The sequence below is a fragment of the Ictidomys tridecemlineatus genome, unplaced genomic scaffold, assembly GCF_052094955.1.
Source record: "Ictidomys tridecemlineatus isolate mIctTri1 unplaced genomic scaffold, mIctTri1.hap1 Scaffold_55, whole genome shotgun sequence".
Taxonomy (NCBI): domain Eukaryota; kingdom Metazoa; phylum Chordata; class Mammalia; order Rodentia; family Sciuridae; genus Ictidomys; species Ictidomys tridecemlineatus.
Window position 1 is genome coordinate 1,703,509 of NW_027523660.1, and position 27,404 is coordinate 1,730,912.

The 27,404-nt window shown below is 51.8% G+C and overlaps 1 pseudogene across 1 annotated transcript; it reads left to right on the plus strand.

Moving 5' to 3' along the window:
* The first annotated feature begins 542 nt into the window (after window positions 1-542).
* Window positions 543-27,404, plus strand: LOC144374015 (ribosome quality control complex subunit TCF25-like; annotated as a pseudogene). The gene is made up of 13 exons (XR_013433540.1): window positions 543-638; window positions 3,772-3,937; window positions 4,471-4,546; window positions 5,231-5,348; window positions 6,290-6,354; window positions 9,153-9,235; window positions 10,782-10,912; window positions 11,422-11,538; window positions 12,215-12,306; window positions 13,339-13,431; window positions 13,557-13,662; window positions 14,959-15,118; window positions 16,520-27,404. The product of XR_013433540.1 is annotated as a ribosome quality control complex subunit TCF25-like (transcript).

Genomic DNA, 27,404 nt, shown 5'->3' on the forward strand with positions numbered 1-27,404 from the left:
GTGTTCTATGGGTTTTTGCCCTTATAACTCATAGGTGGAAATAATAGGAGTGTTTTCACATGCACAGGCCCTGGTTTGATCCCCAGCACCATGCATATGTGCCTATACACACAGCATTTGTTAGTGTTCTGCATGAGGAAGCAGAGGTATGCATGACATGGAGCTGCTTCATGACTGCACAGCCGGAACGTGAATGCATTGACCTGACCTCATAACTGATCTAAGTGCTGTGGTGGGCGGGTTTGCTTACAGGGGGCATGTAACCTGATGCAGTTGGCCCTCCATACCTGCAGCTCCCACCAACCACAGGTCGAAATATGTCTCAAACTCACAGCTGTGCTGCTTGTGTGTAGATGTGTTTATTGTCATCGCTCCCTGAACTGCACAGTGTGCAGACTACTGAGACAGGATTTGAGTTAGGTTAGGTATGTAGTGATGCAGAGGAGAGGCAGAACACACAGGTGTGCACAGGCTCTGTGCAAACATGACACATTCCATAGAGGGGACTGGAAACATTCCCCCACCCCCCTGTGCACGCACAAATGCTAAGGAGTGACAGTGCAGTGCAGCCATTGAGAAATGATGTTATGCAGCAGGACATCATAGTATTTGGGACCAGTGGCTACTTTGACATGCTGGTGGAAACCAGATACCTAAAAATCATGAGTTTACTTTATTACATTGAAAAATTTTCCCTGAGTCCCTTTCAAAGAATTATGTGTGTATGTCTGTCTTGTTTTCGTGTACAGTATAGTTGCTGTTCCCTGATGGTAATTGAAATACATTTCAATTGTGCTATTAAATAAAAAAAAAATTAAAAATAAATTTCAGTGTTCAGGCTGCTGCTGTTAGGCTGGAATAAAGACTTGAAATGCTGTGGTGGTTTTAAACTTGCCAACACTGTCATCTTTATTTTTGATAGTCATTTGATTTTTTTTTTCCTTTGGTACTGGGAATTGAACCCAAGGGTGCTTAACTACTAAGCCACATCCCCAACACTTTTTAAATTTTTTTATTTTTTTAATAACTTTTTTAGTTATAAGTGGGCACAATATATTATTATTTTATTTTTATATGGTGCTGAGGATTGAACCCAGTGTCTCATGCATGTTAGGTGAACGCTCCACCACTGAGCCACAACTGCAGCCCCAATTTTTTTTTCTTTTGAGACAAGTTCTCACTAGGATGCTTACAGCTTTGATAAGTTGCTGAGGCTGGCTTTGAACCTACGATCAGCCTCAGCCACTAGGATTATAGGCATGTACCACCACACCTGTGATAGTCATTTTATTTCTTTTTTAATTATTTGTCCTGAACTTCTCAGAAGATGATATATAGTCAGTCAAAACATATATGAAAAAGTGTTCATCATCACTAGCAACTAGAGAAATGCAAATCAAAACTACTCTAAGATTTCATCTCACTCCAGTGAGAATGGCATCTATTATGAATACAAACAACAAGTGTTGGTGAGGATATGGGGAAAAGGGAACACTCATACACTGCTGGTGGGACTGCAAATTGGTGTAGCCAATAAGGAAAGCAGTATGGAGATTTCTTAGAAAATTGGGAATGGAACCATCATTTGACGCAGCTATCCCTCTCCTCGTTCTATACCTAGAGGACTTAAACAGCATAATACAGGAATGCGGCCACTCAATGTTTATAGCAGCACAATTCACAATAGCTAAACTGTGGAACCACCTAGATGTCCTTCAACAGATGAATGGATTAAAAAAATGTGGCATATATACATAATGGAATGTTACTCAGCAATAAAAGAGAATAAAATCATGACATTGCAGGTAAATGGATAGAGTTAGAGAAGATAATGCTGAGTGAAGTTAGCCAATCCCCAAAAGCAAATGTTGAATGTTTTCTCTGATATAAAGAGGCTGATTCATAAGTAGGGAAGGAGAGCATGAGAAGAATAGACAAACTCTAGATAGGGCAGTGGGGTGGGAAGGGAAAGGAGGGGAGGGGGAATGGGGTTAGAAATGATGGTGGAATGTTATGGACATTATTATCCAAAGTACACATATGAAGACATGAATTGGTATGAATATACTTTTTATATAACCAGAGATACGAAAAATTGTGCTCTGTATGTGTAATAAGAATTGTAATGCATTTCGCTGTCATATATAAATAATTTTTTAAAAAATTTATTCTAATTAGTTACACATGACAGTAGAATGCATTTTGACAGGGGCTGGGGCTGTGGCTCAGTGGTAGAGCACTTACCAAGCATGCATGAGGCACTGGTTTCCATCAGCACCACAAAAAAATGAAATATTGTGTCCATCTAAAAACTAAAAAGTAAATTTTTTTAAAAAAAAGAATGTATTTTGACACATCATACATAAACGGAGTATAACTTCTTGTTTTCTGGTTGTACATGATGTAGAGTTTCACCGTTCATGTAGTCATATGTGCACATAGGGTTATAATGTCCGATTCATTTTACTGTTCTTCCTACCTCCATCCCCCCTCCCTTCCTTTTACTCCCCTCTATCTAATCCAGAGCGCTTCTAGTATTCCTAGCCACACCACTCCCACTTGCTATGAATTAGCATTCACATATCAGAGAAAATATTCCGCTTTGGTTTTTCGAGATTGGCTTATTTGGCTTAGCATCATATTCTCCAGCTCTGTCCAGTTATCAGCAATGCCATAATTTTATTGTTTTTTAAAGCTGATTAATATTTCATTGTGTGTGTGTATATATATATATACACACACACGTATGTGTATATGAGTATATATATATTTATATACATACATAAAAATATATACATTTATATTTCATTGTGTGTGTATATATATATACACACATACGTGTGTGTGTGTATGTGTATATATATATATATACACCAATTTATGTATATATATATATATATATATATATATATATATATATATATATATACACCAATCACATTTTCTTTGTCCTTTCATCTGTTGAAGGGCACCAAGGTTAGTTCCATAGTTTAGCTATTGTGAATTGAGTTGCTATCACCATTGATGTGGCTGTATCATTATAGAACTTAGTCCTATGGGTATAAACTGATGAGTGGGATAACTGTGTAAAATGGTGGTATCACTCCAGATTTTCTGAGGAATCTCCATGCTGTTTTCCAGAGTGGTGACAACAGTTAGTAATTTGATGTTGATTTCATCAAGAACAAAACTCCCTGCTGGGCATAGTGGTCATGCCTGTAACCGCAGTAACTCTAGAGGCTGGGACAGGAGAATTGCCTCATCAGACTTGAGGACAAAATTATTTTAACATGAACAAGAACAATATTAGAAAATTATAGGGCTGGGGATGTGGCTCAAGTGGTAGCGCGCTCGCCTGGCATGCGTGCGGCCCGGGTTCGATCCTCAGCACCACATACTAACAAAGATGTTGTGTCTGCCGAGAACTAAAAAAAAAAATAAATATTAAAAAACAATTCTCTCTCTATCTCTCTCTCAAAAAAAAGAGAAAATTATAATCCTTATAATACGCTCCTTGTTTTTTTAGTTTGAAGTATTGGAATTGAACTCAGGGGTGATGTACCACTAAACTATACCCCCAGCCCTCTATTTTTCACTTTGTCACTGAGGTTGCTCATGCTGGCCTCAAATTTGCCTTCCTCCTGACTCAGCCTCCCAAATAGAGTCTCTGGGGTGACAGGCATGGCAAGTCGTCTTCACATCTGGCTCAGCTCTACTTTACCATGTACACTGTGACCCCTGTGCAGAAATTCCCTGGGCTTGTTTCTCCAGATAAACGTCGAGGATCTTCAGGACGACCTGGTGGTGAACGGAGGGAGAGAAGTCTGATTGTGTGTTAACAGATGCTGCAGTGTCAGGGAACAAAGGAAGGATTCAGCATGGAAACCCAGAGACCAAGTGGGAAGGAAATGTGGCCAAGGCTGCACCCCCGGAGCAGGTATGGTGACCCCGTGGTAACAAGGAGGCTGGCATGTCAGGGAAGGGCTGTGGCATCCTGCCACGTGCCACCTGTGTCGGGTTTTTCTTGGAGGTATAATTTTCTGAATTTGCTTTGGCTGATTCCGTGGGAACCCTGATGAAGTTTGTGCTAAAGTCCTTTAGATCAGTGGCGGTCCCAGGGGTACTGCATGCAGTTCCCTGCCCTGCCTGCTGCCCACTGTGCTCCAGGCAGCTCTGTGCCTTCTGGGAGCAACCACTTCTGGTGAAGCGTCCCTGAGGAGCTTCTCACTGCCCAGAGGAGCTGGCCCAGTCAGGAGCCGGTGGGTGCCCCAGGAAGCCTGGACCAGCTCTGCAGCAGGGCAGCGTGGGAGAGAGAGGCCACACTGACAGCAGGGGGTACGGGCAGGGTCCTGCTGCAGAAGGATGTGAGGGGCCGCAGGTGCTCCAAGTGGTGCTGGCTTGCTGCTTTGGTTCTCAGTTTTTAAGATTTTGCTTCTCTCTCCATTGATTAGAACATCTTATTTTTATTAGTCTAATGCAAGTGGAAAACTCTGGAAGAAGAAAAAGAAGCAGAAAAATAAGAAAAAACAGTGCAGGAGAAGCCTCGGTATGCGACCAGACTTGACTGGCCCCTGCCCAATCCCTCCGTGCCTCACGGTGGTGCTGGGAGAAGACCATTTTATTTGATGTCTTCATTTTTTCCTGTCAGGAGTATAACTATCTAAGAGGTCAAGGACAAAGAAGAGTCACCTACAGTTTTGCTTGTGATTTGCCCCTTTGTTCCTTGGTTGTCATGGCCTACTCCTAGTCTCCGTGTCCCAGCTGCCCTCTGCAGGGAGAGTCCCTTCCCAGCCCTGCTCCCTGTTGCTGTTCACCCAGCCTTCATCCCGCCAGTGCACGAGGGGTGCTGGGTGTGGAAGCCCACAGACCAGATCCCCCTCAGTCAGAATGTTTCCGTTCTTGCCTTGATCCTCCTTGTCTCATTGTTCGTCCTGAAGAGAGGTGGTAGCTTTGTTGCTGTTCAGTTGAATGGTCCCAGTTCCATTCAACTGAGGATGTGAGCTCACCTGTGAGACATGAAGTGTGGCTCTCTGGCCCGATGGTTCCCAGGGCCTTCTGGATTAGTGATGGTTCTGAGCTTCCTCCTATAATACATCTCCTCCTTCTGAGTTAGATCATCTTTTAGAAAGTACATACCAAATAACTTTTCAAAGTAACTCCTTGTTATTGGTTGTCACAGCACTTGGAGTGAAGCCAGTGTGGCGATTAACAGTTCCTTCTGGGCTTTTAGGAAATGGGATGGAGGATATCGACCGCATCTTGGAGAGGATTGAGGATGGCAGTGGGCTCAGCCGCCCGGGTCCCCCACCACTGAGCTCCAGGAAGCATGTCCTGTATGTGGAGCACAGGTATGGCCTCGGCCTCTGATTTTGATGGGGAGGAGTGATTTAGAAAGAGGACAGTTTGCTGTCTTTATTTATTTAGAAGTGTTAAGAGTTCATTATTAAACATTTAGGAAGTAGAAAAAAAAGGAGAAAGAAGTAAGGAAAAGACATCTGTGTTTCAAAGGACTTTTTTTTTTTGGTACTGAGAATTGAATCCAGGGGTGCTTTACCATTGAGCCATATCCCCAGCCCTTTTTATTTTTTTGAGGCAGGATCTCACCAAGTTGCTTAGGGCCTCACTAATTTGCTGAGGTGGTCCTCAAATTTTTGATCTTCCTGGATGCTAGGATTATACCCGAGCATCACTGCACCTGGCTCCTTTTTATTTTTGATTTTGAGACTGTTAGCTTGTTTAGGGCTTGCTAAGTAGCTTAGATCAGCCTCTAACAAGGAGTCCTCCTGCCTTGGCCTCTGAGTAGACACGGGTGTGGCACCATCATGCCCAGCTCAGGACTTCCAAACAGCTTGCCTTTGTATGTCTCATGAGGCGTTTTGAGCTGTACCAGTGTAGTGTCACCCTTGGACGATCACCCATCTCTTGGTCTGGTGGGTGCTTAATGAAACCTGATCTTTGCCAGCTTTGACAAGCAAGCTGCCTGTATCATTGAGGCCCTCCACTCCGCGTCAGGGTGCATGCTCCCTGTACGAAGCATGGCAGATGAACACTGGATCCACAGGGGAGACCTACCCCAGGTTCTCTCCTAGCAGTGACCCACTGCATCCCTTGAGTGCCCCAAGGGGCCAGTAGTGGTCAGTTCCTATTACAGGTGGCAGATTTAAAGAAAGCAGGCCTAGAAATCACCTTTCAAGCCCAAAATCATTGTTCTTTGGCTGCACTCTGCAATTTCGGGTCCTTGTAGGAAAGCCTGACTTAATTTTTCTTCCTCACATTTCCCACATTCTAGACACTTGAATCCGACACAGAACTGAAACGGTATTTTGGTGCTCGAGTGGTCCTGGGGGAGCAAAGGTAAGGCCCACAGCAGCTACATTCTCAAGCTGTTTTTACCTGCTTTCATTTCTTATGGGTGGGGGAGCCATTGAAAACCCTAGGGGAGAGTACTGAAAGCCACACTGGACAGATGGAGCCCTTCCAGGGCCTGGGCAGGTGGCTGAGACGCCAGGAGGCCAGGCTGTTTCACACCTTCTCAACTGTGCACGCCATATTTTTAAAAAGGTCCTACAAGCTGTTAAACTTTGAATCCTGAAATTTTAGCCAGATCCATTTTGTTTCTCCACCAGCAGGAAAAATGACAAAAAGTTTGGGTTCTGAGATCAGTTTTATGTCACCTAACTCGTTCCTGGCTAGTCAGCCTCTGCAGTGTCAGCTGATGGTGAGCAGGCAGTGGAGTGTCCCTTGGCTTTTCCAGGGGAAGTCAGGGCCCATCCTGGGACTTTCTGTAGGAGGTGGGAATTCCACTCTCCATCTCCGTACCGAAACATCCGGAAGCTTGTGTCTTTTTAAGTATGTGTTTTCTGATTATAGAGCTGAATGCTTTTTGTTAAAGCTCTGAAGCAGTGTAGAAATGTTCCCTCTTATTCCGAACACCTGTGGCCATGTCCCCAGGCCTTTCTGCACGCCTCTCGAGGAAGCTTTGCTGGCTTTGGCATGTCGGAGTCCCAGGTGTCCTCTGTGCTTGATGCACAGGGTTCTTTGTTAGACCAAGGATAGGCATGTCCACACCTTGGCTGCAGGCCCCCTGCATCCATGCAGCCTTCCGAGAAGTGGCCCACTGTGGGTTTCCTTGAGTACCTGTGCCTTGCCCAGCTGCCCTCCCAGGAACGGTGCCACTGAGGCCCACCTGCACTCGGTTGCCCTCAGCTACATCCTCGACCACACAGTGCCTTGAAACTGTGTGAGGTGTGCACGTGGCGCCCTTGTCTGACTGGTGTCTGTTGGGTCATGAGTGGGCCAAGGATTATTTTTAGACTTCGTTTGTTCCCACTTTCCTTGTGTTTAACAGTTTTTGCCTTGTATTTTTGTTTTTAAGTGTTTGAGGACTCATGAGTTTCTGACTTCTGTGTGTTTTGGGTTATTTGTGAAAAGCACTTACATGAGCCACTACCTGCGCTGCTCAGGCTGAGTTCTGCCGCTCAGCCCAGCTCTGTCTGCCTGCCCCTGTGTTACATTTTTGCATCATCTTATTTTTGTAAATTATAGTTATTATCAGTCATTAGTTAATAATTACATTCTTTTTTAGTTTTTGTGGTGCTATGGAGTGAACCCACAGCCACACACCTCAGAGCCACACACCTCAGAGCCACACACCTTCGAGCCACACACCTCTGAGCGGCCCCCTGCACATATTTCAGTTTTATGTATCTATTTTTGAGGTGAGGCCCTCTGTGCTTCCCAGGCTGATTGCACACTCATGAGTCTGCATAGGCCTCCCCCTCATCCTCCCAGGCAGCCAGGACCACAGGTCTGTAACCAGGTCAGCTCACTTACTACCTTTATAGTAGCACACTTTTTTGTTGTTTGTTTCTTCAAAAATTTAAGTCCTACTGAAGTATGTCCAGTGAAAAGCTGTGGTTCCCTCCTCCTTGGTCCCCCACCCTTGTCCTGTTGTTCAGAGACCAAACCTTAGCTCCTTTCTGTTCCTCCCTCCTGGTGACCATTCAGGGTTTCCATATAGCTGTGCACTGATCTTTGGGGGGAATCTGACTTCCTCCTGAGACAGATGGGGTCTGCTCCCTTCCCCCTGTCTGTGCTGTCTCCACACCCCCTGTGTCGCTCCTCCTGACCCTCCCTCCAGCATCCATCAGGGCTGCCTCCTCCCCTAGACTTCTGGCTGGAAGCTCACCTCAGACAGACCTGGCGGTGCCCAGGATGCTGTAGACTTCCAGGCAATGGTGGTTTCCTTTCCACTGCTTGCTGCGTGTGCAGAGTTGTGCCATGTTGTGCCTCTCAGCCTCTGGCCATGCTTTTCTTTTTGTGTATTTGTTCTTCTCATACAGTTTTAATGTCTCTTTTTGAGAAAAGAAAGATGCTGTTTTGTCCTGTTCCGGGTAGTCCAGCTCCTTATTCCTTGTTTTGTTTTAGTGAAATAGGGCACTGTTGAAAAGCCTAGAGATTGGTTTACACACATCCACATCCCATCACTCAGCTCAGGGTGCAGCCCTTCCAGGCCTGGCTAAGATGCCACCTGGCAAGGGAGCCAGACCCCCTAACAGCAGCTAAGAACTCTTGCCCAAAGGGGGCCTGGTACCCTCAACTTGTCGCTCACACAAGAGTCGCAGGGAGCTGGGTGCCTGAGGAACCTCAACACTCTGCTCTCGGTCTTCTTCCTTGCAGAAATATGCCAATTTCCTCCTCAGTTTTCCTCATTGTTTCCATGTTTTCCTTTTCAAAGATTGGAGTCATATTGCTGGGGTCTGGGTCAGAGGTCCACTTCCCTAATTTGCCTCTGGCCACAGCCAGGCATTCCTCCTGTGCAGCCTGTCCCACAGGAAGCAGCTCGTTTGCTCAGGGAATTTCAGTGGCCCTGAGCTCCTGCTCTGCACCATGTTCTAGGGTTTCACTTTTGTTTCCTTTTTGTCCCTCTTGCCTTCGTGCTGGACTATTGGCCTCCCTGTTCCCCTGGACCTGATGGTAGCTGCTTGCACAGGTCGCAGCTGGGGTCCCCTCTTCATGCAGCAGTGCTTTGCTCTCCCTCCCTGTGTGCCCCCTTCCCACTGCTCTGCCTCCAGGGAGAGCTGGAGGGATTGGGCGGCCAGCCTGGCCCCTGGCCCGTGGAGGTAAAGCTGTGCCTGTCTCCTCCTCCTCAGGCCGCGACAGAGGCAGCATGTATAACCCAAGTGCACGTGGCTGACGACCCCCAAGAGCTCCTGGCCGCAGTACAGCAAGCCAGGTGAGTCTGTCACTCCTGCAGCAGGGGGCTGGCACGCTGGCCTTAGTGCCTTCCGGGTGGGTCTTGCAGCACCATGTGCAGCTGTGTGTGAAGTATGGTGTTCCTGAGGGTGCAGCAGCCTGTATGTCCCCAGCTGGCCTGACCTGTGTAGAAGCTCTCAACTTCCTTGCCGTCTGCCTCGTCCTCTGGGTGCCATGCTACAGGAAGCAGCTGAACAGACGCTTGCATTTTTAAGTGTTTTTTTGTGTGTGTGTGCTGGCACTGAGCCTGAGCCCTCCAAGCCACACATGCCAGGCTGGGCTCTGCTGCTGAGCTGCATCCTCAGCCCTTGAGTTTGTTTTCACATTATGATAATTTGGGGGCTGGGGTTGTAGCTCAGTGGTAGAGCGCTTGCCTAGCATGTATGAGGCCTTGGGTTCGATTCCTAACACCACATAAAACTAAATAAGCAATATAAAGGATTGTGTCCATCTACAACTAGAAATATTTTAAAAAATCAATAATGTATGATAGTTTTACGTTTAAAGAAAACAGCCATGCAGAAGGTGCAGGGTAGGAAGTGAATGCCCTCTCTGGGCATCGGCTACACAGCATAGAGAAGCATCCAGACAGCCCTCTGCAGGTTGATGGGGCACATACTGTAGAAGAGGTCATGGGTGTGTAGAGGACATGTGTGGAGGGTGGTAACCAACGCACCTCACCTGCTGTGCCTGTGGGGTTGGGGATTCTAGAAGAATCCCCTTGGATTCCCAGTGAGGATCGCCTGGGAGTTCAGGACCTGTACTTGTAGGATCAACCCTGATGCCTCTCATGTATCTTCTCTTCCCACCAGGTCTCTTGCCCTTCTAGCAAAGGAACACGAACATGGTAGAGATAGGGGCTCATTGTCTCAATCTGCAGGACTTGGACCTTGGGCCAGGCTCTCAGGATGGAGTAGCTCAGGGGAAGCCCATGAGAACCATTGGCCATTTAGCGATTGTCTTAGCAGACTGAGTTTTTCAGGTTAACCAGAGGAAATGTTCCCTCCACACAGTCACACAAAAGGAGCAGAACCATATTTGGTCAGGGGTTACACATGGCCAAGGCCTCTGACCTGGCCCTGTGCCCACTGCTCGCCTTCTGCCCCAGCTCCTCACAGCCACCCTGGCTGCTTGTCCCAACCAGATGTGATCGGGCACCCAGATGGACCTCCATGCTCCCATCCCTGAGTTTTTTTGTCCTAGGCCACTTCGTCTCCATCCTTTCCCAGAGCTCATCTGAATTCTATAGAGAAGTGAGTCTTTGTGGAAAGCAAACGGAGGCCAGCTCCCGGGACAGCCCAAGGAAGCAGTGGGAAGCAGGCCCAGGTGTTCTGAGAGAGTCCCTGGACGTCAGCCTTTGGCCCAGAGGGGCTGGGTGACCTGTGAGACCCCTCAGATCGAGTGGGTTGGTATCACAGAGTCCTTTCTGAGAACAGCACAAGGGAGACTATTGGGGCTACTGTGCTCTGTAGAGGCGCCATGTCCTGGCATCCAGCACACCCTCTCTGTGCACTCTCACCTGCCAGGTCTGTCTATGTGGCTGTTGGAATCGAAAAAAGGGCTTTCCTTCTTTGCATTTGAACACAGTGAGGAGTACCAGCAGGCACAGCACAAGTTCCTGGTGGCCGTGGAGTCCATGGAGCCAAACAACCTTGTGGTATGTGGGCCCCACAGCTGCCAGTGGGTGGAGGGCGAGTGCCCGGGCTGCTGCTCCCTTGGCAGTGGGGCCCCCGGACCCGAGGGGCACTGTGAAGACTTGGCACTCAGGTGCTCTCCTGCTGGGAGCTGCGTGTAGTGGCACTATGGTCCTTCCCAGGTGCTGCCTCTGTCTTGGGCCTCATTGGGGAGGTAGGGGGAGCATGTAGATCCTGCTGGCCCCATGTCCCCCACGTAGGGGGGGCGGGAACCTGCTTGCTTTCAGTCCTCTGTCCTGAGACCTGGGAGTGAATACAGCCCCACTGGGCAGGCAGTTTCCCCAGTTCCCACCTGGAGCCAGGTCCAGGCCTTGGCTGGGTAATAGCAGTGCACACCTGGAGTCCAAAGGGAATTTTGTCTGTCACCTGGTGATCATCTCTCCTGGTGTGCACAGGTCCTGGTGGACTGCAGAGGTGTCTTTTGGGTCCCTGCCTGTGACCTTCCTCCAGAGCTGCCCTTCTTTTCTGGTAGATTCTGCTCCAGACAAGCCCCTACCATGTGGACTCACTCCTGCAGCTCAGTGATGCCTACCGCTTTCAAGAGGATCAGGAGATGGCACGAAACCTCATAGATGAGACCCAGTAGGCAGTGCAGCCTGCCTGTTCTCGCCACTAGAGCAGATGCAGGTGGCAGGACGTTGTCATGTAGCACTTTGTGGAAGGTGTGTCATGCCAGGTTTAGTGTGTCCTGGAACTGGGCAGCCATCACTGCAGTCCATTCCAGGAAAACAGCCTGCCCTCTTCTATCTTCCCCCAGGCCCCAGAACCCTTGACTTCTGGTCAGACTCTCCGTGGCCCTACCTGTGTGGGGAGCCATTCAGTGGAAGCACTGTGCATGGTCTCTGCCCATGGTTGTGTGCCCCATGTGTGGTGTGACCCAGGTTTGCATGTGCTCTTGGCTGGATAGTACTCCCCTTTTGGACAGACGTGGTTGGCGAATCCGTCATCAGTTGGTGGTTCTGGTTGCTCTTCCGTGTGTGTGCGCACACTGCTGTGGGTGTCTGGGCCGTGTTTGTATCACCTGGGGACTGGGCATGAACAGGACATGTGGCAGTGGCACCCCATGGTGTCGAGGGCGTTTCTCATTCAGGCTCACATGTTCTGTGGCTGCAATTAATGCCGTGGCACCAGGGAAACCTAGGAGGTCCCATTGCAGGGTCCCAATTCTGTGACCCCTTCTTTCCAATGCTTCGCTTGTTTGGGGTCTTGGGAGTTGCAGGCGCCTACTGTGGCTGACTCCTGCCTCTGTGTTGCTGCCCACAGAGCGAGCGCTGTACAGCATGGAGTGTGCCTTCCACCCCCTGTTCAGTCTCACCAGTGGGACATGCCGGGTGGACTACCACAGACCTGAGAACAGGTGAGCTGCCTCTCCTGAGGGCAGCCCTCCCTGTGGGCCTGGGATACTTCTGCAGGCCTCACAGGCCTGTGTCTTGATTCTTAAATCAGTGATGCTTAAGTCAGATTCAGCCTGACAGAGCAGACCTGGGTCTATGCTCTGCTTTATGACATTTCTGTGCTGACCACCTCTGGCATCAGCCCCGAGGCAAGCCTGCATGACCGCAGCAGTCTTCCTGCTGTCCTGTGTGTATTCTTGCTGCTCTGGGCAGCGCTGCTTGGCTGTGGCATTGTCCCCACCTTATGGCCACCATGCCCTGTCTCAGTGCAGCAACGTGGCTGCACCGGGCACTCTGTCTAGACTTTCTCCACTGGTTTCTTTTTCTAGTAAACTCTCAGTTCTAAAAATAAGTCTACAGGATGACTGAAGTCACATAGCTTTATGTACCCAACAGTAGCGCCATTGAAATTTGAAGGTAAATTAAGTTCATAATTATAACCGTTTTTAGCTCATTTCCCTTGAATAACAAGAAGCAAACCAAAAGCAAGATAATGATTTCAAAAAGCTTGGTTTTCAGGGAGCTGAGGCTGTAGCTCAGTGTCAGAGCTCTTGCCTAGCACATGAGAAGCACTGGTTTGATCTTCAGCAGCACCACATAAAAATAAATAAAATAAAAAATATTCTGTCCATCTACAACAACAACAAAATTTTTTTAAACCCTTTTTTAAAATATTTATTTTTTAGGTGTAGATGGACACAACACAGTGCCTTTTTTAATGTGGTGCTGAGAATCAAACCCGGGTCCCGCCTGTGCTAGCCGAGCGCTCTACAGCTGAGCCACAATCCCAGCCCCAACAACAAAAATTTTTAAAAAACTTTCAGTACATTTGTGTGTGTTCAGCTCTTCAGGCACACACAAAGCTTCTCCCCAGACACAAAAGGCATTCGCAGACTCGTATGATGACCTGGACACTGGCGTGGAGCCAGGTGGCTCTCAGAGGCTGCTCTGCTGTTTGCTGCCACTTGAACTCACATGGACCTTTTTGGATGTAGGAGCTTCTACCTGGCCCTCTACAATCAGATGAGCTTCCTGGAAAAGCGTGGCTGCCCGCGCACCGCACTGGAGTTCTGCAAGCTCATCCTGAGGTGAGTGTCCACCAGGGATCCACTCCTGCCAGTCCTCATGGCAGGGGCTTCTGGGCTGCAGAGACCCTGGGCCCTGACATTTTCCTTGCTCTCTTTGCTCTTCCCTCACTGTACTGCCTGCGAAGCCTTGAGCCACACGAGGACCCACTGTGCATGCTGCTGCTTGTCGACCACCTGGCCTTGCGGGCCCGGAACTATGAGTACTTGATCCGCCTCTTCCAGGAGTGGGAGGTAGGTGTGTGCTTGCAGTGTGACTAGTAGCCATGGTGAGGCCATGAAGCAGAGCCAGGGTGGGTTCCAGGGACCTCCTGCCCTTTAGTCTCCCTCAATTCTGCTGTTGAGCAGAATCAGGTCTTTCCAGAGGGAAGCAGCCTTGCATTAGATCCTCAAGATGAGCACACAACTGCATCGAGTGTGCGTGTAGAGATGGTGCTTAGTAATGGACAGTCAGGCAGACCACAGAGCTGGGCATACTAGGCACAGAAAGGGACAGCCACTCAGTGAGGGAAGTTGTGATGCAGGGCTGACAGGGACCCTAGGTCCTGAGTGTGGGGACGACAGTCTGGGTAGTCACGATTGGTTACATGTTCCAGGTCAGAGTCGCACATAAATGCCACCTGCCATCCTGGGGCCTTAGACCCAGGAGAGTGGGGTTTGTCTTGGGCCCCACTGAGTGCTAGAGAGCATGCACTATCTTGCTACAGGTGGGGTTTGCACACAAGTCGAAGCAGCAGTATAGGTGTGTTGGGTCAGGCTCCACGTGTGAAGATCAGTCTCACCTCTCACTTTAGTGTAGCTGATGCAAACTGAGTGGGACAAACAGCTGAACAGAGCTTGTCCAGAGGGGGCTCAGGCCTAGGAGGGGAGGAGGGGGAGAAGCCTGTACTTGTTCTACTTTTCTGCTTGAACCTTTCGCAGTACATATTTTTCATGAATAAAGAAATACATTTTTCATAAAAAATAAGTAATGAAAAACAGGTAAATCATTTAAAATCACATAACTCTTTATACAGTTGGTCAAGAAGTCTCACTTCCAGGGATCTAGTTTACAGAGATTCCAGGAGCTTAGGAGAATGGCTATAAGAAACCCACGGGATCCCCAGAACCAGCCACAGAAGAATGTTTGTGGTGGTTTATAAGATTACAGAACTCTGTGGAGATGAGCATTCCCTGTTAATGGAAAAGCATGGTGTAGATCATGTCTGTTACATCGCACACAGAGAAAGGCGGGGAAATGTTTGAAGAGGGTGGTGGCCCCTCTAGGTGGGGGCAGTCATAGCTTGGCTGCCTTAACTCTGGACTCTGCTGTGTGGGGAGAGGGAGTCGCTCCTGTCCCCCACAGTGCTGAGCCTGAATGGCTCAACAGAGCTCTTTTCCCACTGATGTTGCCTTTCTGCACATTGAAGACCCCCAGGTGGAGCAAGTCCTCCATCCAGGTGTGGGGGTGGCCCGCTTTGTCAGCTCACTGTGGTGCACCTGGTCCTCACAGAGGGCAGGCCCCTCACCTAGCCTCTTGCTCCCTTGTAGGCTCATCGGGACCTGTCGCAGCTCCCAAATTTTGCCTTCTCGGTTCCATTGGCATACTTCCTGTTGAGTCAGCAGACAGACCTCACCCAGCATGAGCTCAGCTTTGCCAGAGAGAAGGCCTCCCTCTTGATCCAGCAGGCACTCACCATGTTCCCTGGAGGTAGGTACCACGCTGGCCTGTGCAGTGGTTCTTCCTGAGGGTGGAGACCTGGTCCCAGCCCTGCCTGGTGCTTAAAGAAAGATGTGTTCTCCAGCCAGCCTAAAAACTGCTAATGTTGCGGTTAGCTGATTATTCACCTCAGCGGGCCAACTGCATGCCAGCCAGGTGGGAGGGGGCCTTGGGTGAGGGACAAACTGTGTGTCCACTAACTTTGCTGTTAGTTACAGGGCAGGAGAGAGATACAGGGTATGCACATTGGTGTTTAGTGTTAGGGAGAGAAACAGCAGCAGAGGGTTGAGCGGGGCCTGGACCTGATCCAGAGGCAGTATGTGGTACGTCCCTGCATTTCCAGGGTGCCCCCCCGCCACACTAGGCCTCTATCTGCACCCAGGGCAGGTCCAGGGGCCTGCTGCCTACTCAGGTAGGGAACCTTCTCCACAAGCATGCAGGAAGTGAACCTCTAGAGGAGGCCGTCCTTGTGCTTGAGGGTAGGAGTGTTTGTGACAGAGGTGTGCACACAATCGGTGACTGCCCCTCTGAGGGGAAGTCCCAGAGTCAGCACTGCTTTGTTGGCTCTGATGAAGCCATGGAGAGGCCCCAGCACTGGGTGGACGCGAGCACAGGCAGACCCACCTGCAGTGTCCAGAGCTCCCTGTCAGGAGCAGAGCCAGCTCACCAACTCAGGGCTCAGTCCATCACCCCAGCAGCCACCTCTGTCCCCCTTGGGTTCGATGCAACTGGGAGCCCTCTGTAGGCCAGCCAAGGTGGGGGACACAGAGCCACGGGGCCCACGTTGAATAACAGAGCTGCCATGGCTATCCCTCAGGAGAGACCCTACTGCGGCTTGTCCCTGGGAGGCAGTTGGTAGGCCGGCTTTCCCAGCAGCTGCCTCTGGCAGGGTCTCGGCATGTGGGCAGTGTAGGGAAGCCCTGCCTACTCAGCCGGAGAGTACTGCATGGGGCCAGTACTAGAGCTGAAGGGGCCCTGACCCAGAGGACTGGACACCCAGAGCCCATGACCATGTGTTGGCCACTGTCCTTACGCTGGGTCCCTGTGGGGTCACCTCCTCCAGGGCACTGGCAGACCCACTCCCATCAGTCTGTCCTAGGGTCTGTTGCTCATGCTTGAAGGGTGATGGCAAGTCTCCCTGAGATGTGGAAGGGCACTTGGAGGACAAGGGTCTGCCTCCAGGGTGCAGAGAGGTACCTGCTCATCCTTTGTGGACCCCCATCCTCAGCCACTCCCCCTGAAGCAGCTCAGAACGCTGGTCAGACTCAAGGACCCCGTGGCCTTGCAGCCTCTGTGACGTCATGACTCCAGTCGTGTCTGTGATCAGGGCCCACAGGGCCCCGGGTCCTTGTCCTGCCCACTGAGCACCTGAGCCTCTGCTTCCTCCTGCAGTCCTCATGCTCTTGCTCGAGTACTGCAGTGTGCGGCCCGATGCCACTGTCTCCAATCACCGCTTCTTTGGACCAGATGCTGAGATAAGGTAGAGCCTTGGTGCCCTGCTGGAATAACTCCTGGTGGGCATCCTCATTGCCTCCTGGGGGCCCTTGCTTACCCTCAGGGCAGTGGAGGGGTGGCAGGTGTGCTCTGCACCGCAGGGTCAGGGTGTGTGTGTGGCTCTGTCTCCTGGAAACCTGCTTCAGCCTGGTGGCAATCTCGGAGACAGGAAACCCATGGGGATGTTGGTTACTGTCCCCTAAGGAAGGCCTGGAGTCTGTGTCCACATATGGGTCACCTTACGTCTGAAGAGAAACACTGGTGGGTCAAGTAAATGGCCTCTGGCCTAAGACATGAGGTTCACCTGATGCCTTTTGACAGGAGTGGGCAGCAGGGCTTAAGGTCAGACAGCATGACCCACAGGCACTGGCTGTGGACAGAGGGTCTCTCGTTGCTGGTATGTTCCACATTCTGCATTGGCACATATCACCTTTTTCATGTTTCTCATAAAAATACAGAGGAGACAGCCAGGTGTAGTGGCACAGCCTATGATGCCAGCAACGCTGGAGGCTGAGGAGGGGGATCCACTCAGCGAGACCCTGTCTCAAATAAAGGGGGCTGCAGTTGTGGTTCAGTGGTAGAGCACTTGCCTTGAACTTGTGAGGCACTGGGTTTGATCCTCAGTACCACATAAAAATAATAATAAAATAAAGATATTGTGTCCATTTAGAACTAAAAATATATATAAGATATGAAAAATAAAAAGGCTGGGGATGTGGCTTAGTGGTAGAGTACCCCTGGGTTCAATCCCCAGTACCAGAAATAAACAGAAAACATAAATGAAAGAAAAACATGTTATGGGGGTTCACCCCAGAATCCCCGTCCCCTAGGCAGCCTTCGTCCTCTGCAGTTGCTCTCTGCAGACACACATGTACACTGAGCAACTCAGTCAGCTGAGGAGCGCAGACAGCACCAATTCAAAGTCCAGACCTGTATACCCTCCCTTTAGGAGGTGAACTATCCATCACTAGCTGAGAGACAGCCTCTTTTTGCTCCAGAAGGTCCTGCTGGGGGGGTCTGCTCACAGGCTTTGCTCCCACAGTCAGGCCCCACAATGGCGCAGGCATTGCTCCCAAAGCCAGCCCTCATCCTGCACCCTCATGTTGCTCCCACAGCCATCTCCCTATCCCTGACCTTGGCTTTGCTCCCACAGACAGCTCCCTGCCCTTACGCTAGCCTTGCTGTACCCAGCTCCCCATCCCTGACCTTGGCCTTGCTCCACCCAGTCCCCCATCCCTGACCCTGGTCTTCCTCTCACAGCTAGTCCCCCATCTCTGACCCAGGCCTTGCTCCGACCAGCTCCCGATCCCTGACCCTGGCCTTGCTCCCACAGCCAGCTCCCCATCCCTGAACTTGGCCTTGCTCCACCCAGCTCCCCATCCCTGACCCAGGTCTTGCTCAACAGCCAGCGCCCCATCCGGGACCTTGGCCTTGCTACACCCAGCTCCCCATCCATAACTCTGGCCTTCCTCCCACAGCCAGCTCTCTATCCCTGACCTTGGACATGCTCCACCCAGCTCCCCATCCCTGACCCAGGTCTTGCTCCCATAGCCAGCCCCCCATCCCTGACCCAGGCCTTGCTCCACCCAGTTCCCCATCCCTGAACCAGGCTTGCTGCCACAGCCAGCGCCCCGTCCCAGACCCAGTCCTTGCACCACAGCCAGCCAGCCATCCCTAACCAAGGGCTTGCTCCACAGCCAGCTCCCCATCCCTGACCCTGGCCTTGCTCCACCCAGGTCCCCATCTCTGACCCAGGCCTTGATCCACCTAGCCCCCCATCCCTGATCTTGGCGTTGCTCTGCCCAACTCCCGATCCCTGACCCAGGCCTTGCTCCCACAGCCAGCCCCTGTCCGGACCCTGGCCTTATTCCCACAGCCAGCGCCCCATCACTAACCCTAGCCTTGCTCCACCCAACTCCCCATCCCTGGCATTGGACTTGCTCCACCCAGCTCCCCATCCCCGACCCAGGCCTTGGTCCCACAGCCAGTTACCCATCCCTGACCAAGGCCTTGTTCCACCCTGCTCCCCATCCCTGAACCTGGCCTTTCTCCCACAGCCAGTCCCCCATCCCTGACCCAGGCCTGGCTCCAACCAGCTCCCCATCCCTGACCCTGGACTTATTCCCACACCCAGCCCCCGATCCCTGACCCAGGCCTTGCTCCCACAGCAAGCTCCACATCCCTGACCTTGAATTGCTCCACCCAGCTCCCCATCCCGTACCCAGGTATTGCTCCCACAGCTAAACCCCAACCCTTACTCAGGCCTTGCTGCACCCAGCTCCCCATCCCTGACACAGGCTTGCTCCCAAAGCCAGCCCCCCATCTCTGACCTTGGCTTTGCTCCACCCAGCACCACATCCCTGACCCAGGGCTTGATCCCACAGCCAGCCCCCAATCCCTGACCCAAGCCTTGCTCCCACAGCCAGCCCCCCATCCCTGACCCAGGACTTGCTCCACAGCCAGACCCCCATCCCTGATCCACACCTTGCTCCACAGACAGCAACCATGCCCTGACCCAGGCCTTGCTCCAACCAGCTCCCCATCTCTGACCCAGGCTTGCTCCCACAGCCAGCTCCCCACCCTGACCCTGGCTTGCTCCACCCAGCTCCTCATCCCTGACCCAGGCCTTGTTCCCACAGCCAGTCCCCCATCCCTGACCCAGGCCTTGCTCCACCCAGCTCCACATCTCTGACCCAGGCTTGCTCCCACAGCCAGCTCCCCACCCTGACCCTGGCCTTGCTCCACCCAGCTCCTCATCCCTGACCCAGGCCTTGTTACCAAGCCAGTCCCCCATCCCTGACCCAAGTCTTGATCCACCCAGCTCCCCATCCCTGACCTTGGCCTTTCTCCACCTAGCTCCTCATCCCTGACCCAGGCCTTGTTACCAAGCCAGTCCCCCATCCCTGACCCTGGCCTTGCTCCCACATCCAGCTCCCCATCCCTGGCCTTGGCCTTACTCCACCCAACTTCCATGCCTGTCCCAGGCAGTCCCCTGCCCTGACCATGGCCTAGTTCCAACACCCAGCTCCTCATCCCTGACTTTGGCCTTACTCCACCCAGCCCCACATCCCTGACCCTGGCCTTGCACCACAACCAGCTCCCGATCCCTGACCCAGGCTTTGCTCCACCCAGCTCCCCATCTCTGTCCCAGGCTGGCACCCACAGCCAGCTACCCATCCCTAACCTTGGCCTTGCTCCACCTACCTCCTCATCCCTGACCCAGGCCTTGTTCCCACAGCCAGTCCCCAATCCCTGACCCAGGCTTTGCTCCACCCAGCTCCCATCACTGACCCTGGCCTTGCTCAACCCAGCTCCCCATCCCTGACCCAGGCCTTGATCCCACAGCCAGTCCCCCATCCCTGACCCAGGACTTGCTCCACCCAGCTCTCCATCTCCGACACAGTCCTTTCTCCACCCAGCTCCCCATGCCTGACCCAGGTATTGCTCCCATAGCCAACCCCCATCCCTAACCCAGGCCTTGTTCCACCCAGCTCCCCATCCCTGACCCAGGTCTTGCTCTCATAGCCAGGCCCCCATCTCTGACCCAGGCCTTGCTCCACCCAGCTCCCCATCCCTGACCCAGGCTTGCTCCCACAGCCAGCCGCCCATCCCAGACCCAGTCCTTGCACCACAGCCAGTCGCCCATACCTAACCAAGGCCTTGCTACACAGCCAGCTCCCCATCCCTGATCCAGGCCTAGCTCCAACCAGCTCCCCATCCCTGACCCTGGCCTTGCTCCACCCAGGTCCCCATCTCTGACCCAGGCCTTGATCCACCCAGCTCCCCATCCCTGACACTGGCCTTATTTTCACACCCAGCCCCTGATCCCTGACCCAGGCCTTGCTCCCACAGAAACCTCCACATCCCTGACCTTGAGCTTGCTCCACCCAGCTCACCATCCCTTACCCAGGTCTTGCTCCCACAGCCAGCCCCCCAACCCTTACCCAGGCCTTGCTGCACCCAGCTCCCCATCCCTGACACAGGATTGCTTCCAAAGCCAGGCCCACATCTCTGACCTTGGCTTTGCTCCACCCAGCTTCCCATCCCTGACCCAGGCCTTGATCTTACAGCCAGCCCCCAATCCCTGACCCAAGCCTTGCTCCCACAGCCAGACCCCATCCCTGACCCAGGCCTTGCTCCACAGCCAGCCCCCCATCCCTGATCCACACCTTGCTCCACAGCCAGCTCCTATTCCCTGACCCAGGCCTTGCTCCACCCAGCTCCCCATCTCTGACCCAGGCTTGCTCCCACAGCCAGCTCCCCACCCTGACCCTGGCCTTGCTCTTCCTAGCTCCTCATCCCTGACCCAGGTCTTGATTCACCCACCTCCACATCCCTGACCTTGGCCTTGCTCCTCCTATCTTCTCAACCCTGACCCAGGCCATGTTACCACAGCCAGTCCCCCATCCCTGATCCAGGCCTTGCTCCACCCGGCTCCCCATCCCTGACACTGGCCTTGCTCCCATAGCCAGTCCCCTAACCCTGACCCAGCCTTTGCTCTACCCAGCTCCCCATCCCTGACTCAGTTCTTGCTCCCATATCCAGCTCCCCAATACTGACCCTGTCCCTGCTCCACCCAACTCCCATCCCTGTCCCATGTCTTGCTCCCACAGCCAGTCCCCTGCCCTGACCATGGCCTAGTTCCAACACCCAGCTCCCCATCCCTGACCTTGGCCTTACTCCACCCAGCCCCCTATTCCTGACCCTGGCCTTGCTTCACAACCAGCTACCCAATCCTGACCCAGGCCTTGCTCCACCCAGCTCCCCATCTCTGACCCAGGGTTGCTCCCACAGCCAGCTCTAAATCCCTGACCCTGGCCTTGCTCCACCCAGCTCCCAACCCTGATCCAGGTCTTGATCCACACAGCTCCCCATCCCTGACCTTGGCCTTGCTCTACCCAGCTCCTCATCCCTGACCCAGGCCTTCTTCCCACAGCCAGTCCCAAATCCAACCCAGCTTCCATCCCTGACCCTAGCCTTGCTCCATCCAGCACCCGATCCCTGACCCAGGCCTTGATCTCACAGCCAGTCCCCCATCCCTGACCCATGCCTTGCTCCACCCAGCTCCCCATCCCTGACCCAGGCCTTGTTCCCACAGCCAGTCCCCCATCCCTGACCCAGGCCTTGATCCCACAGCCAGCCCCCCATCTCTGATCCAGGCATTTCTCCACCCAGCTCTCCATCCCTGACCCTGGCCTTGCTCCCACAGCCAGTCTCCCATCCTTGAGGCAGGCCTGCCTCCACCCAGTGCCCCACCTGTGACCCAGGCCTTGCTTTCACAGCCAGCTCCCCATCCCTGACCTTGGCCTTGCTCCACCCAGCTCCCCAACCCAGACTCTGGCCTTGCTCCCAAATTCAGTCCCCCATCCCTGAACCTGGCCTTGCTCCCACAGCCAATACCCCATCCCTGACCCTGGCCTTGTTCCACCTAGCTCCCCATCCCTGACCCTGGCCTTGCTCCACCCAGCTCCCCATCCGTGACCCAGGTCTTGCTCCCAGAGCCAGCCCCCCATCCCTTACCCAGGCCTTGCTCCACCCAGCTCCCCATACCTGACACAGGATTGGTCCCAAAGCCAGCCACTCATCTCTAAACTTGGCCTTGCTCCACCCAGCTCTCCATCCCTGACCCAGGCCTTGATCCCACAGCCAGCCCCCAATCCCTGACCCAAGCCGGGCTCCACCCTGCTCCCCATCCATGACCCAGGCTTGTTCCCACAGCCAGCTCCCCATCCCTGACCATGGCTTTGCTCCACCCAGCTCCTCACCCCTCACCCAGGTCTTGATCCACCCAGCTCCTCATTTCTGACCCAAGCCTTGCTCCACCCGGCTCTCCATCCCTGACCCTGGCCTTGATCCCACAGCCAGTACCCTACCCCTAACCTAGGCTTTGCTCTATGCAGCTTGGCATCCCTGACCCAGGTCTTGCTCCCACATCCAGCTCCCCATCCCTGACCATGGTCTTGCTCCACCGAACTCCCATCCCTGTCCCAGGTCTTACTCCCACAGCCAGTCCCCTGACCTGACCATGGCCTAGTTCCCACACCCAGCTCCTCATCCCTGACCTTGGCCTTCCTCCACCCAGCCCGCAATCCCTGACCCTGGCCTTGCTACACAGCCAGATCACCATCCCTGACCCAGGCCTTGCTCCACCCAGCTCCCCATCTCTGACCCAGGCTTGCTCCCACAGTCAGCTCCCAATCCCTGATCCTGGCCTTGTTTCACGCAGCTCCCAACCCTGACCCAGGTCTTGATCCACACAGCTCCCCATCCCTGACGCTGGCCTTGCTCCACCCAGCTCCTCATCCCTGACCCAGGCCTTGTTCCCAGAGCCAGTCCCCTATCCCTGACCCAGGCCTTGCTCCCAAAGCCAGTCCCACATCCCTGAAAATGGCCTTGTTCCCACAGCCAGTCCCCAATCCCTGACCCAGGCCTTGCTTCACCCAGCTCCTCATCCCTGACCCAGGCGTTGCTCCACCCAGCTCCCCATCTGTGACCCAGGCTTGCTCCCACAGCCTACACTCAATCCCTGCCCCTGGCCTTGCTCCACCCAGCTCCCAATCCTGACCCAGGTCTTGATCCACACAGCTCTCCATCCCTGACCTTGGCCTTGCTCCACCCAGCTCCTCATTCCTGACCCAGGCCTTGTTCCCACAGCCAGTCCCCAATCCCTGACCCAGGCTTTGCTCCAAGCAGCTCCCATCCCTGACCTGGCCTTGCTCCACCCAGCTCCCTATCCCTGACCCAGGCCTTGCTCCACCCAGCTCCCCATCCCTGACACAGGCTTGCTCCCAATGCCAGCCCCCCATCTCTGACCTTGGCCTTGCTCACCCAACTCCCCATCCCTGACCCAGGCCTTTCTCCACCCAGATCTCCATCCCTGACCCTGGCCTTGCTCCCAGAGCCTGTCCCCCATCCCTGAAGCAGGAATAGCTCCACCCAGTTCTCCAACCCTGACCCAGGCCTTGCTCCCACAGCCAGCTCCCCATCCCTGACCTTGGCCTTGCTCCCACAGCCAGTCCCCCATCCCTGACCCTGGCCTTGTTCCACCCAGCTCCCCATCCCTGATCCTGACCTTGCTCCACCCAGCTCCCCATCCCTGACCCAGGTCTTGCTCCCAGTGCCAGCCCCCCATCCCTGACAAAGGCTTGCTCCCAAAGTCAGCCCCCCATCTCTGACCTTGGCCTTGCTTCACCCAGCTCCCCATCCCTGACCCAGGCCTTGATCCCACAGCCACCCCCCAATCCCTGACCCAAGCCTTGCTCCCACAGCCAGCCCTCCATCCCTGACCCAGGCCTTGCTCCACAGCCAGCCCCCCATCCCTGACCCAGGCCTTGCTCTACCCAGCTCCCCATCCCTGACCCAGGCTTGCTCCCACAGCCAGCTTCGTATCCCTGACACAGGTCTTGCTCCACCTAGCTCCCCATCCCTCACCTTGGCCTTGCTCCACCCAGCTCCCCATCCCTCACCTTGGCCTTGCTCCACCCAGCTCCCCATCCCTGACACAGGCCTTGCTCCCATAGCCAGGCCCCTGCCCTGACCCTGGCCTTATTCCCACAGCCAGCTCCCCATTCCTGACCCTGGCCTTGTTCCACCCAGTTTCCCATCCCTGACCTTGGTCTTGCTCCATGCAGCTCTTCATCCCTGACCCTGGCCTTGCTCCCCAGGTCACTTGCTCCCACAGCCAGTCTCCCATTCCTGACCCAGGCCTTGCTCCCACACCCAGCTCCCCATCCCTGACCTTCGCTTTGCTCCACCCAACTCCCATCCCTGACCCTGGTCTTGCTCCCCCAGCCAGTCCTCTGCCCTGACCATGGCCTAGTTCCCACTCCCAGCTTCCCATCCCTGACTTTGGCCTTGCTCCACCCAGCCCCCCATCCCTGACCCTGGCTTTGCTCCCACAGCCAGCTCCCCATCCCTGACCTTGGCCTTGCTTTACCCAGGTTCCCATCCCTGATCCTGGCCTTGCTCCCACAGCCAGCCCCCCATCCCTGACCCAGGCCTTGCTCCCACAGCCAGGCCCCTGCCCTGACCCTGGCCTTGCTCCACCCAGCTCCCCATCCCTGACCTTGGCCTTTCTCCTCCCAGCTCCCCATCCCTGACCTTGTCCTTGCTCTACCCAGCTCCCTATTCCTGACCCAGGCCTTGTTCCCACAGCCAGTCCTTCATCCCTGACCCTGGCCTTGCTCCCACAGCCAGTCCCCCATCCCTGACCCTGGCCTTGCTCCCACAGCCAGCTTCTCATCCCTGACCCAGCTCATTTTATCCAGTTAAGGCTTCCATAAAGGAGAGAGGTAAGATAGACATATGACCTTGAACGAATGGCATTTATATTGAGTGCTCAATATTGTTTAAAAAGTGACTACATTATAGTGAAATAAATGTATTAAAACTAGTAAAAGTAAAATGAGTTAAATGAAAATCTTTAAGAAAAAAGGATATAGGCTGATGAGACCTTTGAATAAACAAATAAGACAGAGGAGATGAGTTTACATTCTTGTGAGTGCAAGAATAAGAATAATCAAGAGCTCTGTTCAAATCCAACCAACAAAAGAGACTCTAGGACATCCCAGCAAGATGGAACCCTGTACCACTCACAGTCTCCTGGGCAATGGAACCTCCTTTATATGCTAATTGTATCATTATAAGACATGTTGAATGCAAATGAAATAAACAGAAACTCACAGAGAAGTCTGTGGGTTAGCCAGCTCCTCTCTGGAGACAGATCAGGAGAGGAAAGTGGGAGGGTGACATGGAGGATGAGATCATGGTATAAAGTACAGGGCTTGAGGGCTCAGACATTCCTCAAGTCCTGCAGATGAAACTGTCATACTGTGCTCTAAATATGGTAATGGTCAGGCCTCCTCATACTAAATCAATATACTTAGATAAGTACACACCTTCAGACCCAGAGAGCACAATTTCAGGGCTCTATCTCACATAAATATTTGTACGTAAACAAAAAAGACATATAGACAAGGATTTGCAATGTAATATCACTTATAATAATCAAAATTTTAATAACCTAAATACCCAGCAGTAAGGACATATTAAATAAAGTATGATGTCGTTATACTAGAAGTAAAGGGCAATGGCTAGGACAGAGCCTTCAGAACTAGGCTGCTTGGATTCAGAGCTCAGACCCACTGCTTACCAGCTATGTTATATTGTCCAATGTCTTAACTTTTCATTGACTTGGTTTCCCCCAAAGCTAAAAAGAAGTTGATAAAAATTTTCTTTTTTTGTATGGATAATAAAATAAAGTAAGGCACCATTCTTAAAGAGCCAGAACATTGTTTGACCTATAACATGTACATAACTCATATTAGCACAGTTACTATTTTGAACAGCTATGGTTCCTTCCATTGAAAACTCTCTAAAACATATTGTGAGACAAAAAGATGATGGAACAATATGTTAAGGATGATCTTAATTTTTTTAAATGTGCATCTGCAAGTACTAAATGCATAGACGAGAGTGTGTTAGGACTGGTCAACAATAGACACCCCTCCCTAGAAAAAGAGTGGGAGTGGAGGTTGGAAGATCAGGAAGACCTTCCCTTTCTTCCTCTCTATAGTTGTATATCTGGGGAGCCATTTTATAAACACATATTTAACTATTGCTTATGTACTTTAAAATATATATACTTTTGAAAATACCATAAAATGACACAAATAAGTAAAGAATAAAAAGGAACAGTGGAAACAAAAATGTTTGAACAAGTGAGTGCTTGCATTGTTTCAATAATCTAGTTTTCAGGGAAAAAAGAAGCAGAGGTTTTCAGTGTATGGTCAAGGTCTAACACAAGGACAAGATATGGATGAGTCAAGTGAGGTGCCTAGGACAGAAAACTTAGAGAGGCACTCAGAGGGAAATGACTTTCAGGACTTTTAGACCTCACACTAGTCTAACATTACATTGAAAATATGCCTAAAATCAAAGGATCAGCTTCTTAGAGAAGTCTGGTACAAAACCAGTATCTGAAATGTATAATGGTAGATTTCTTTCTCTCTTCACACACAAAAAAATAACCACTGAGTTTAAGTCTAACATATCTCATATACAATCTACTAAAATGCAAACTGAATGAAAGTCCTACCCTCTTCCTAGCTTTTCTGTTTTCCTTTGGGAATGTCATCCTGAGAAAGGAAAGGAGATTGTTTGGAGTGTATGGAGAGAGTCTTTTTAAATGCCTGAGTGTTGACCTTTGGACTCTCAAATGGTTCAACAGGGAATTTTTTGACCAGAGTGATTTCATCATAATCATTTGTAAAATTAGCTTCATAGGTTAGAAATGCGCAATAGAGACTGGCTTAGAGTAAGATAAAATGACCTAAACCATATGCTCTGTATCTGAAATGCCCCAGAATGGCCCTATCATTTGCTTATGGAACTCACCTATTCTGGCTGGTCAGTATCTATGCTTTGCTGTTTATAAATAATTTTGAATATCATCCTTGGGAAAATGTAAGACTGTGGCTCAACAAATAGTTTTATGTTCAACCAATCTAGCTGAGTTCATACCTATAGATATATAACTGGGTGGCATCTAGGTAACCACTAGAGGGTAAAAGTTCATGAATATGATACACCAAACTGAATCATCTCCCCAAACTCCATGCACTTTTCAAATTAGGCTTTCATTCCCCAATGGAATTGATCACAGATTAAAAACTTAAAAGGGGGAATCAAAATTTAGTAAATGGGGCAAGGAAGTAATTGGGGTTTTACTGTATAAAACAAATTTTTTTTAAATAAAATTACTCACCTTTTAATAACTTACAAA